The following is a 14,755-nucleotide window of genomic DNA, read 5'->3' as shown; positions in this document are numbered from 1 at the left end:
AAGAAGATGTACCGGGACAGAAGACTAGTCCAAAAACTCTGTTGCTTGGAGGGAAAGAATACTTGAAGCAGATTGAAGAAAATGAGGTAAACTTTGCTGTAATTTGCAAGCCCAAGGTAATATTGACTTCTACTAAAATTTCCGAATTACCCATTGAAATTCAAGAAATGCTGGAGAATTATTGTGATATTATTGTGGATGATTTGCGTAATGAATTACCGCCAATACGAAAAATCAGTCATCATATAGATTTGATTCCTCGAGCAAGCTTACCTAACAAAGAAGCATATAGAATGACTCCTGCATAAAATGAAGAAGTTAAGAAACAGGTGCAAGAATTGCTTGACAAGGGGTTGATCAAAGAAAGCCTGAGTCCTTGTGCAGTGCCAACAGTGCTGAGCCCGAAGAAAGATGGAGGCTAGAGAATGTGTACAGATTCAAGAGCCATCAATAAGATTACAATCAGGTATAGATTTCCGTTATCCAGAATTGAAGATTTAATGGATTGCTTGTCTGGCACAAAATATTTTTCAAAGTTAGATCTTAAAAGTAGCTATCATCAGATAAGGATAAGAGAAGGGGATGAATGGAAAACCACTTTTAAGACCAATGAAGGATTATATGAGTGGAGAGTGATGCCTTTTGGGTTGTCCAGTGCACCAGGTACATTCATGAGGCTTATGAATGAAGTTCTTAAAGAATTCATTGGTAAATTTGTAATAGTATATCTGGACGATATATTAGTCTATAGCAGGTCCAAAGAGGAGCATTTGAGGCATTTACATTATGTCTTATAGAAGCTACAACAAGAAAAATTATTGTTGAATATGAACAAATGTTTATTCATAAAAGAGGAGCTCGTGTATTTGGGATTTGTTATCTCAGCTGAAGGATTAAAGATGGATCCAGAAAAGATCAAAGCAATTGTGGAGTGGCCTTCACCCAAGAGTATTTTTGAGGTAAGGAGTTTTCACGGTCTTGCTAGTTTTTACAGAAAATTCATTAAGAATTTTAGTAAGATTAATGCACCTATTATTGAGACCATAAAGAAGGATAAACAACCATTTAAGTGGACTGTTGAAGCAAAGAGAAATTTTCAGCTGTTAAAGAGGAAAATAACTGAAAACCTGTTTTGGTTCTTCCTGATTTTAACAAAACTTTTCAAGTTAAGTGTGATGCCAGCGCAGAAGCAATTGGAGGGGTTTTAAGCCAAGAAGATAGACCAATAGCTTATTTCAGTGAAAAGGTAAATGATGCCAAAAGGAAGTATTCTTCTTATGATAAGGAGTTTTATGTAGTTGTGCAGGCACTAAAGAAGTGGAGGCATTATTTAATGTCAAAAGAATTTATTCTTTATTCAGATAACCATGCATTGCAGTTTATAATGCAGCAGCCAAAACTCAGCCAGAGACATGCTAAATGGGTAGAGTATCTTCAAGGCTTTCATCTTGTGTTGAAGCATATAACTGGAAAATCAAACAAAGTGGCATATGCCTTAAGTAGGAGAAGTGTATTGCTGCAAGAAAGTCAAATCCAAGTGTTGGGTTTTAATTTTATTAAAGAATTATATGAGACCGATTCAGATTTTAAAGAGGCATTTGAGGCTTGTAAGAATCCTGTTTTGACGGACAGGAGCAAGTGGCTGGATTATTTTATACAAGATGGATTGTTACCTAAAAAAAATCAGTTGTGCATACCCAACTGTTCAATGAGAGAGAATTTAATCAAAGAGAAGCATAGTGGAGGACTTGCAGGACATTTTGGTAGAGAGAAGACCTTTGAACAACTCAACAGATTTTACGTCTGGCCGAAAATGAAATCTGAAGTAGAGAAGTATGTAAGAAATTGTAAAGTCTGTCTATATGCAAAAGGAAGGAGCCAGAACACATGGTTGTATATTCCATTGCCAATTCCAGATAGGCCTTGGGATATGGTAAGTATGGATTTTGTGCTAGGATTGCCAAAGACTCAAAGAGGCTATGATTCAATTTTTGTTGTAGTGGACAGATTTTCAAAAATGGCACACTTTATTCCATGTTATAAAACTAGTGATGCTTCTCATATTGCTAACTTGTTTTTTAAAGAAATTGTAAGATTACATGGATTGCCCAAAAGCATTGTTTCAGACAGGGATTTAAAGTTCGTTGGACATTTCTGGAGCACACTATGGAAGAAGCTGGGAACTAAATTAAATTTCAGTTCTGCCTATCATCCACAAACTGATGGGCAGAATGAAGTTTTGAACAGAAGTTTAGGAAATCTTTTGAGGAGCTTTACTGCAGAACATCCAAAGCAATGGGATCAAGTGTTACCACAAGTTGAATATGCATATAATGATTCACCAAACAGGAGCACAGGACAGAGCCCATTCCATATTTTTTATGGAATGCACCCAAGGGGAATATCTGAATTAAGGAATTTGGGAAAAGAAGAAGTGAGAAGTGCAGAGGGTGAAGACTTTGCTTCAAGAATGTAGGCGATACTTGAACAGGTGAAACAATAGCTACATGACAACAAAATTCAATATAAAACTAGAGCTGACATGAGGAGAAGAGAAATGAACTTTGAAGTTGGAGACTTGGTTTTAACACACCTTAGAAAGGAGAGATTTCCAAAAGGGGCATATAATTAGTTAAAATCCAAGAAAATTGGGCCATGCAGGATACTGAGAAAGTTCTCTGCAAACGCTTATGAGATTGAATTACCACCTAGTGTGGGAATATCACCAATTTTTAATGTTGCAGACTTGTACAAGTATGAGAATGAAGCTACAGATGATACATCACAGGATCAAGAGACTCCAGAGATTGACTGGGTAAAATAGTTACCCACAGCCAAGAATTTATAGCCAGAAAGAATTCTGGACAAGAAAGTGTATAAGAAGACAAGGGCACGAGAATATTTCCAGTATCTGGTGAAATGGAAGGGAAAGCCGATCGCTGAAGCTACTTGGGTTACAGAAGACATTCTACAGAAATTGGGCAAATCTGTAGATGAGCTTATGGACAGGAGCCCATGAATAATTTTGTCCTCAGGAGTCTGATGCGGGAGCATGTGACTCAGAGGGGAAAAATCTTCCAAATTATTCCAAAAATCCAAAAAAATCTACAGGCAAGGGAGTGGGGTCCTTTAGCCTGCAATTTCTATGTTTTTTAGTTAAAATATAGAATAGAATCTAGCAATAAAACATGCTATTTATGCTCAGTTGTAACAAAGCTTTTCAAGCTTTCAATCATTCTATAAAGCATGCTTTTATTTGTATCAGATAAGGACCGAGAAGGCCTATCCTTAGTTATAAATAAAGAGGTAGCGAAGCTCTAAAGGGAGAGAGAAGGAGGAGCGAGGCCACAACATTATTATTAAACTTCCTCTCGGCGTGTGCATGCATAGCTTATTGTATTGTTCCTTAACAGTGTTAATTAGTTATTGTTTTCCACATGTCGCCCATACTGTGTAGTTAACCATTCGAATCATCTTCTCTTTCAATTATGCTTATACAGGCTTTAACTCTTAATTCACAATTGCGCATATATTTCTGAGAATTCTTGCAATTTTCCATTAAAGTGGCTGTAGCGGGAGTGAATTATTATAATTCTAAGTTCTTACCCATATTGGGTCCGAACCCATATCGGCGTCGGAGAGAACCTTTGGGACACTTAGTTGTGCACTCCGAATTTTTAGAGCCGATTTGTTATAGAGGCCGGTGTATAAAGCTTTTTGGGTCCGAAAGGATCCCATAGCGCAAAACCTCTGACTAAGCCTTCCATATCCGGAGCCGAAGTCATATAAATTACGATATATTTATCGCCGGGTCCGTCATTTCGGAGGTGGGAGAATTTTTAATCGTGGTGACTGCCGAAAAGCGGACCCGCCGAAATTATAAAGGCAGTGTATATAAGTGGATCGGGTCTACAGAGGCCTTGAAAGATCCGGACCCGAACTCTTTATAGGGCAGTTTGGAAGGAGGCATCGGGTTTGTTAGTTCGGAGGATAAGATCATTTGGTTGGAGCGACTGCCGATACATGTATCGGACTTGAACTCAACATAGGGGGGAATATATATATACGTCGGGTCCGTAATATATCGGAGCCTGTGTTCCATTGCAAAGCCGCCGATAGTGATCGCCGATGCGATATCGCATCGGGGAAAAGATAAAAGAGACATTATAAAGCGGGATTATGTTATAAGGTAATTCTGTGGAATTACTACCCAATAGTGTGTGCATAAGTCCTTCCTTTGCAAGCCTCGATAGTGTTGTAAAGCCTCCGATAGTGTGTTGGCGTAATTCTTTTAGAATTACTGCCGATACAAATAAAGCCACTGTTTTAGCCAATAGCACTTGGGTAATTCTTTTAAGAATTTTCCAATACAGCCACTATGTGTTAACGAAGTCAGATTAGGGGGTTGTTAAAGAAAGAAATGAATATATCAGTTTAATGACTGATACGCCTGAAGAAAGGGAAGTTGATCAAAACATTGAAGAACTTGCTTGCAGATTAGAGAGATTGTCTCTAATGCCTGCACGCTCACCATCACCAAGCTTCATTATCTGGAATATTTGGAAAGAAAGGAATAAGAGAATATTCAAAAATGAAAAGAATCCCACTCTTCGCCTGTATGAACATATCGTAATACAGCTTAAGGAGACGATCAGTACTACAGTCAGGAATCTCCCCAAAAATCCTCCCTCCGAGGCTGAATTGAGAACTCTTAGGTTGTTAGGGATGTAGGGGATCATTCCACAAGGCCTGGATAGAAAAGCAAGCAAAATGGAAATTGAGAAGGAGTTCTGGCATCCTCCTCCAAAAGGTTTTTTGAAATATAACATAGATGGAGCTTCAAAAGGTAATCCGGGAATTGTGGGCTTTGGCAGGGTTCTTCAGAATGAAGCAGGAAGCATCCTCTTCCTCTTCCATTGCCATTTAGGAAGAGCCACCAACAACATGGCGGAATTAACGGCTCTGGAGCAATGCTTAAAATTTCTGAAGCACAAGAATACTGAAATGTGATTATAGAAGCTCACTCTAAGTTAGTCATTAACTCGGTAAAAATAATTAGTTGTGTAACAGGGCCAGAGAAAGTCTCAGAACACTGGAAGTTAATCCAGGTATTACAGAGAATTCAGGGTCACCTACAGGGACTAAACTTGGTAAGGTTCAATCATGTGCGTAGAAAAGCTAACAAACTAGCGGACATCTTAGCCAACCAAGGTGTGAGCTGTAAGGAACGTAAAGTTTCGACAGGATGGCAAATAATGCCTCAGTGCAACCTAAAATTACTTTGTCGTAACTAGGCAGAGGAGGATAGAGAAGTGTATCAGTACAAAGATAAAAAGGAAAGGTCTCAATGATCAATTTTAAGCTTGATTAACTATTTTTGGTCAAATAGGTCTTAGGAGGGAAGTAGACCATGGTCGGCTTTAGCAACACTGGTAATATCAACTTCAGAAATCACCGATGCAGGTTGGACGGAATACTCAGTTTCAGAAAGATCTGCACAAACCACGGTTTTGGGTTCAGAAGTAGTGATAAGGAGGAGTTGGACGGATTGAGCAGTATTCCAGAGGGAAAGATCAGCACAAATCACAGTTTCGGGTTTAGAAGTAGTGATAAGGAGGAGAAGGACGGGGTTTATTTTTTTTTCGATAGCCATTTTACCCATAGTTTCACTTTCCAGGAGGAAATACCGCCTCCTGAGCAGTTTGTGGTTGATCGCACCACTCTCAGGTAGAAAGTGGTTTTGGAGATTTGGAAGCGATTCCATACAGCTTCTGACACGTGGCTAAGGGATAGATCTGAAAACCACCCTCATCGCACACTAAAGTTCGGCGCAAATGACCCTTGTGATATGTATCTCGACCGTTGGATTCCACAGAGCAAATCAACGATCAGTAATGATTATGTGGTTTGGTGGGGTAGGGGGGTTATTCAGTGGGCAGCTTCTCGGGGTGAAATCCTCCTCCGCCGTCGGATTAAACACATGGATTGTACGGTCACGATTAAAGAAGCAAGTCTGGGGAATGATGGCGAGGTAATTAGCTGGAATTTTATTTTCTAAAGGGTTAGGTGATTACTTTTGTTGGGGTGGAAATCTTGACTTAGGTTGTAAGCACTCCCTTTTGCAGGGTCCACAGTGTCAGTTGGACAGTTGTACAATATGTAACATATTTTTGGTTTAATGAAATGGAAGGATCGACTCTTGTGTTAGAAAAAAAGGAAATAACATTTAAATTAATGTTATAAACCATATTATTAATAATACTATTAAGCACAAAATTATTAATAACAAAATCATTAATAAAATATTAATAATGTTAAAAAAATTGTTAATAACATTATTAATCATAATTTTTTTCAAATATTATTAGCATTTAGTTTTATTAACACAATAAAACATTGGAATTACTAATAACATTTAGAAACTAATATTAGTTGTAACATTTAAATATTAATGTTAATAACACCTTATTGATAATATTGATAATTAGAAAAAATTATTTAATATTTAATACCATAAATATTTAATATTTTAATATTGAGTATTTATAATATTAAATATTAGCAAAAGGCATCTTTCTTATTGGATTGATATTATACATCCAAGGGATTAATACACCTAAGGGTTTAATCCTTTGGGTCTATAGTATTAATCCTTTGGATATTAATTGAGTGAGTTTTTAATATTAATCCCCTCGGTTTCTAATACTAATATTACAGTGTATAATCCTAGAGTTTTATATATTAAACTTATACTATATTTTGGTCTTATAATATTGATCCTAAGATTTCTAATATTAATCATAGGGTTGATATTCATAGGTTTTAATATCAATCTTATTATTTATAATATTAATCCTAGGGGTTAATATCGATCCCTTATCTTTATAATTCTTTGGGTTTATACGATTAATCCTTTGGGTTTATTAATCTTAGGATTTATGTTCCTATGATTTAATATTAATATCTTAGTGTTTACTATTAATTCCTTGGCTTTATCTATCCCTTGAGTTTTTAATATTAATCCTTTGGGTTTATCAATCCCTTAGGTTTATAATATTAATCCCTTGGGTTTATAATATTGATCCGAGGGTTTATATTAGTAGGGTTTAATATTATTTCTAGGTCTAATTTTATTCTCTTCGGTTTATAATTTTTTAGGTTTTTAATATTAATATAATGTGTTCATTAATCTAATCCAATATTATTAATATCTTGGGTTTTTAATATTAATCCCTTGGGTTTATTAATCTAAGGATTCATATTCCGAGGGTATAATATTATTGATAAAGTTTATAATATCAATCCTAGGGTTTAATATAAATCCCTTGTGTTTATAATCCATTGGGTTTGTAATACAAATTTCTTGGGTTCATAATATTAATTATAGGGTTTAAATTCATAAGGTTTAATATTAAGCCTACGGTTTACAATATTACTCCTCTTAGTTTATTAATTTTAGGGTTTATATTCCTAGGATTTATAATTCATCCTAGGATTTAATGTTATTCCCTTGGGTTTATAATCCTTTTGGTTTTTAATAGTAAGCCCCTGGGTTTATTAATCCATTAGGTTTATAATATTAATCATAAGTTTCATGAGTTTAATGTTTATTTTAGGGTTTATAATATTTATCATAGGGTCTATATCCCTTTGGTTTGTAATATTAATCCCTTGGGTTTAATATTATTCACTTGGGTTTATAATCCCTTGGGTTTTTAGTATTAATAACCTAGATTTATTAGTACCTTGGGCTTATAATATCAAGGGTTTATTAGTGTCAGATTGGAATGGTACAAAAATGTATCCAACACCACATTGTGACAAATATTGTCTCAATATGAAAATAAGTCTAACAATCATTGTCGCATTTTTACATTACATTGTAACTTATTCAATGTCAGAGTGTTACATTACAAAACTTGGCTTTAATACAAAGTTTAGAATATTAGGGCCTTTTAATATTTGGTTTATAATAATAAAATTTAATATTGGGTTTATAATTTGTATTATTAGGGTTTATAATAATAATATTAGGGTTTACCATTACTCCCTTGGGTTTATCGATCCCTTGGGTTTTTAATATTAATCTTTTGGGTTTATCAATTCCTTAGGTTTACAATATTAATCCCTCGTGTTTAAAATTACCCCCTAGAGTATATAATCCATTCACATTATAATATTAATCCCTTAGGTTTATTAACTCCTTGGATTTATAGTATTAATATCTTGGGTTTATAATATTAATCCTATAGTTTATAAGATTAATCTTAGGGTTTATATTCATAGGGTTTAATATTAATACTAGGGTCTAATGTTATTCTCTTGGGTTTATAATATCTTGGGTTTTTAATATTAATCCAATGGGTTTATTAACCTCTTGGGTTTGTAATATGGATTCTAAGGTTTCTAATATTAATCATAGTGTCTATATGCGTAGGTTTTAATATTAAGGCTACGGTTTATAATATTAATCTTAGGGGTTAATATCGATCCCTTCAATTTATAATTCTTTGGGTTTATAATATTAATCCTTCGGGTTTATTAAGCTTAGGGTTTATATTCCTACATTTTAATTTTAATATCTTGGGGTTTGCTATTAATCACTTGGGTTTATTAATCCCTTGGGTTTATCAATCCCTTGGCTTTTTAATAGTAATATTTTGCGTATATGAATCCCTTAGGTTTATAATATTAATCCCTTGGGTTTAAAATTATCCCCCTCACTTTATAATCCATTGAGTTTATAATATTAATCCCTTCACTTTATTAATTCCTTGGATTTATAGTATTAATATTTTGAGTTTATAATATTAATCCTAAGGTTTATAATATTGATTTTAGGGTTTATATTCCTAGGGTTTAATATTAAACCTAGGTTTAATGTTGTTCCCACGGTTTTATAATCCCTTGGGCTTTTCATATTAATCCAATGGGTTTATTAATCTAATCTAATCATATTAATATCTTGGGTTTTTAATATTAATCCCTTAGGTTTATTAATATAAGGGTTCATATTACTAGGGTATAAGATTATTGATAAGGTTATTAATATCAATCATAGGGTTTAAAAATGTTTATAATATCAATCCTAGGGTTTATAACCCATTGGGTATGTAATATAAAATTCTTGGGTTCATAATATTAATTGTAGGGTTTATATTCCTAGGATTTAATGTTATTCCCTTGGGTTTATAATCCCTTAGGTTTTTATTATTAAGCCCTTAGGTTTATTAATCCATTAGGTTTATAATATTATTCATAAGGTTCATGATATGAATCTTCAAGTCAATATTTATTTTAGGGTTTATAATATTTATCATAGGGTCTATATCACTTTAGCTAATAATATTATTCTCTTGGGTTTATAATCCCTCCAGTTTTTAGTATTAATAACTTGAGTTTATTAGTCTCCTTGGCTTATAATATCAAGGGTTTATTACTATAAGATTGGAATGGTAAAAAAATATATCCAACATAACATTATGACAAACATTGTCTTAATATGAAAATAAGTCTAATAATAATTATCGCAATGTTACATTACATTGTAACTTATTCATTGTCGCATTGTTATATTACAAAACTTGGATTTAATACAAGGTTTATAATATTAGGGCATTTTAATATTTGGTTTATAATATTAAAGTTTAATATTGGGTTTATAATTTGTAGTATTAAGGTTTATAATATTAATATTAGGGTTTACTATTAATCCCTTGGGTTTTTAATATTAATCCTTTGGGTTTATCAATGCCTTAGGTTTATAATATTAATACCTTGCGTTTAAAATTACCCCCCTCACTATATAATCTATTGAGTTAATAATATCAATCCCTTAACTTTAGAATTATTTGGGTTTATAGTATTAATCCTTTGGGTTTATTAATCTTAGGGTTTATGTTCCTATGATTTAATATTAATATCCAAGGGTTTACTATTAATTCCATGGGTTTATCAATCCCTTGGGTTTTAATGTTAATCCTTTGGGTTTATCAATCCATTGGGTTTTTAATATTAATCCTTTGGGTTTATCAATCCCTTAGGTTTATAATATTAATGCCCCACCTTTAAAATTATCCCCCTCAGTTTATAATACATTCAGTTTATAATATTAATCACTTCAATTTATTAATTCCTTGGATTTATAGTATTAATCTCTTGGGTTTATAATATTAATCCTACAGTTTATAATATTAATCTTAGGGTATATATTCCTAGGGTTTAATATTAATCCTAGGTGTGATGTTATTCCCTTGGGTTTATAATTCCTTGGTGTTATAATATTAATCCAATGGGTTTATTAATCTCTTGGTTTTATAATATTGATCCTAGTGTTTATACTATTAACGATAGGGTTTATATTCCTAGGTTTCAATATTAATCCTATGGTTTATAATATTAATCTTAGGCTTTAATATTAATCCCTCAAGTTTACAATTCCTTGGGTTTATAGTATTAATCCTTTGGGTTTATTAATCTTTGGTTTATGTTCCTACGATTTAATATTAATTCTAAGGTTCAATGTTATTCCCTTGGATTTTTAATATTGTCACTTGGGTTTATAATGTTTTTTTTTCTAAGTGAGTAAAGGTATTTATTTCACAAAGTTACATAAAATACAAAGGTCTTATATGAACAGACAGACCATTTTGCTTTTTGCTTGGTCGACCAAAAGTTGTACTGAACACTATAAAAGAACTGGCTTGCAAACTGAGAAGACAGGTCTGACCAAGACACATACAAAACGACACTAACATAACTTTCCATATAGTATGAAAAACTTGAAGGGGCTAACCATGCAGGGCTGCTTGAAACAAAAGACAAAACTAAAGAGTGACTAATAGGACCTGAGACTCAAAACAGGATCAAAATTCAAACAAGAAGTCTTCATAGGTTGGCGGGTGCAGAGCAGAGTGCGTAGACATCTCTACAGCTCAAGTTCCACATAATTTTTGAAGGTGGCACTAAGGCTAGCTACTTCATTAACATGTTCTGATTTCAGGGCTTTCTGGGCATTCTGGCATTGCCCCATAGGAGCGTTGGTATATTCTCATGGAATATCAACAACAATGTTCATGCCTCATTGGATAGAGAGTTTAAAGAGCTTCGTAAAGACCCCCAGATCCTCTGACAAAATTTTTATTTCCTCTATAAGCAACTTCAGGAAAATTTCCAGAGCATCAAGTCTTGCAGAGTTTTTGCCAATGCTAGCTTTGTGGCATAATATGCCTCTTTCAAGGCTACCCCCTACTTGATGAGAGATTTGGCTAGCATGGTTTTCATTCGCCAAGCCTCACTCTGTGTCATAACAAACTGCGTGGCTCTAGTGGCTGGGGTTTGTGGATCTGAAATCCACTCAATTTCCTCCTCAATTGATTGCATGTCTAGCCTCTCCTGTTCCTCATTTACTTCGGCTTCCATCTCCTCAATTATCTTCTTCCCTTTGGCCGAGACTAAAGTTTCATATGCCTCCCTAGCTTTCTTCAACTCTCTGTTCATTGACTCATTGCGACAACCCCCAGTTGACATAGTGTTAGGTGACACTGGGTGATGGAAACACTTCAAAGAACAAGATAAAGAACAACGCAGAGCACTCAGGATGAAGAGTCAGGTGAGGTTCATAAGATGCGAGATGTCTTTGGTAAGACATTGTAGTTATAGTTGAGGGATGAGTGTATAGGTTGGGCAAGGTCTGCATAGATCTCCAAATTCTGACAACATTACTCCTCGTTATTTTTTGGGGAGCCTTCCCCTGCCTACGATCTGAAGCAACCAATTTGTCATGTCTGAGGTTTCTTGTTATGGGCCACATGTCATTCACTGGGCCTAGAGTTCTTTGACAATCATTCTTCTGCAGGATTTCCTTCATCTTCAGCTACAGGTGATAGTGCCTATCCTCCCCAATCCATTTCGGGGTATAATGATCTAGGAGGTGATCGTTAATGGCTATCTTCATTCCTTATTAAGGCATGTCCCATCGTACTATTGCACTCCTCCTCCCTGTAACGAATGTCTTCTCTCAAAAGATGTAAACACTTATCCTGAAGTTTTGTGCATGTGACATGATGTCAATAGGTATCTGGGTAAGTAATGTGGTGATTGATCCTGTAGTTGGCTAGAAAATCAGCCACAATATTTTCCATTCTTCTTATCGCTTGTAGAATGATTCCATCAAGGCTTGAGAGGTGCTCTGCTATGAGCTCTATGAACTTGGCCAACCTCTAGTGCTTCGTTACCTTACCCAGTTTTAAACCCATCTCTAGTTTCCTTGCGGCATTGATTGCCAAAAGAGAATCCCCTTCTACCACTGTAGCTCCTGTTCTCAGGTGAATTAGTACTCGGTGCCCTTGCTATAAAGTCATGAAGTCCATCTCATTATTGGTGGTTCTCCCATAGATTGATTGAAAATATGTTTTATGTCACCTTTGTAATTTCGGAGGACACCTTCTATACCTACCGGTCCAGGATTGCCTCGAGAGGCCCCGTCAAAGTTTAGTTTGTGAAAGCATGTTGGTGGTGGTAGCCAAGAATTCGTGGAGGGACCTTGTCGTTGTCATGGTTCAAATGGACTGGAGTTGGTACCTACCTCAATTCGAAATGTCTGCAGAATTTGTAAGTTAGTCACTGATAAATCCTTGTTCTGTTCTGCTTTCCACCTAGTAAGAGTCGTTTCGCTCATGTTTTTCAGTATGGTGGCTCCGATAAACTCTATGGTTTTAGCTTCATTTTTAAACACTCTTCTGTTTTGTTCTTTCCATACCAACCACACTATGAAACCAGGGATCAATTTCCATAAGGTATTGACTGTTTGGGGTTTGAAAAAATTCCTTTGCTAATTTCCTATGCTTTCCTGTATTGAGTCTCTTTTCCTGTCTGTGCTCTTGAAGATTATTTCCATCCAGTTCCAAAGGTTTTCTGTCCAGTTACAAATATTTAAGAGGTGATTCATTGATTCCTCCTCATTTTCACATAGGGGGAAGCATGAGGGGCCTATGAACCATTTTTTCTGGAGGTTTTCCCACGTAAGAGTTCTTCGGTGCATCAAGAGCCATAGAAATGTTTTAATTTTCGGCCATACTTCAGCATCCCATAATTTTTTATATGAATTGACTTTTTCCCCTTGGTCTCTTTCTTCTATATAGGCTCTTGCTTCTTTTAGGGAGAAGGTACCCCCCTCAAGCTTTCCCCAACGCAGTTGATCGGCATCATGAGCATTTCTTATTCTCCTTTTAGCTAGCTCTATTTGCACAACCATCATATTATTGTCCCTCTCTTCTGGTTGCAATGTGTCGTTAAAGATCCATTGTTTCCATGATTGATTAGTAGTATTAGGATTCCAGTAATGATTCACTGTTATCTTCCCTTGTTCCTGGTATCTTCTTTGAATGGTGAGGAAATCTTGGCTTTCAAGCTTACGTAATTGCTACCAAGCATCCTCCCAAAGCAAAGCAGTATGTCCAATTTGGACTTCCCAAAAAATTTGTTCCTGAATTATGCCTCAATTAGCTGTTGCTAGGTTCTAGACTCGAGAGCCTTCTGGAGGTTCCTGCGTCCTGATCAGATTCTGAGGGCTATAATGATCTGCATACTTGGCTCTCTAATGTTTGGCCGAGGGAATGTTTAGTTCCTTAACACATTGCCACCATAACTTAGCTCCACAAGCTCGGTTGATGGTATAAGGGTCTTGGAGTCTTGACGCACCTCGGTGCTTGGGTTTGCAAATTTTCTCCCATGCCATTAGGGACCACTTCTGTTTAACTGAGTTTCTCGACCACAAGAAAGCTTTCTAGATGAGTCAAATTCTCTTAAGCACACCTTTAGGTGTCGGGATAATAGAAAGCATGAATTGAGGAATGGCTTGGAAGACAGATTGGTGAGGATTAGGTAGCCTACAAAGCTACGGGCTCTATGGGTCCAATGCTGACATCGCTTCTCTAGATTGGTGACCGTTTTTCTCCTAATGAATTTTTTGCCAAGGTTTGTCTATTAGTGGAATACCTAGGTATCTGGAAGGGAGGTTACACCTTTTGAACCCGAGGAAATTAGGTAGATTTTTCTGGACTACTAGGTGCATGTTAAAAAGGAATATGGAAGAATTAGAGAGATTGAGTTCCATACCTGAGACAAGGCTGAAACTATTGAGAATGCTTTTGAAACTAAGAGCTTCTTTGACTAAAGGTGTAACATGCAACATAGTATCATCGAAAAACTACTGATGAGTGGTTGCAGGGAAAGAGGGCAAGGGTTGGAGTCCCTTAATTAATCTATCCTCTTTAGCCTTTCTAATAAGCTGGCTTAGACCTTCCATTAGTATTACAAACAGAAAGGGGGACAGGGGATCCCCTTGCTGTATACCTCTAGTAGGTGTAAACTGGGCTGTGGGAGCTCCGTTAACCAGGATGGAGAATCTAGTGGACTTAATCAGGGCTACGATCCATGTTATCCATCTCTTTGTAAAGCCAAAGGCATCTAGAATATCTTCCAAGCAGTTCAGGTTGCTTGTATCATAAGCCTTTGAAAGGTCCAGCTGCATTAGCATGCTAGCTTTTCTCTGAGTTTGGAAAGCATGAATCATCTCTTCAGCTAGCAATATGTTATACATAATCTGTCTACCTTCTACATAGCTAGATTTTTCTTCTGAAATGATCCCTAGAAAAATTGGCTTTAATCTATTAGATATGACTTTAGATATGATCTTGTATAGTACATTGCATAATGCAATTGGGTGAAACTTCAACGGTGTTTTTGCTTCCTC

This window comes from Pinus tabuliformis, chromosome 8 (genome assembly GCF_031772625.1).
Source record: "Pinus tabuliformis cultivar Carrire ecotype Pingquan chromosome 8, CPIR1, whole genome shotgun sequence".
NCBI classification, from domain to species: Eukaryota; Viridiplantae; Streptophyta; class Pinopsida; order Pinales; family Pinaceae; genus Pinus; species Pinus tabuliformis.
Note: the sequence above shows the minus strand (reverse complement) of the source record.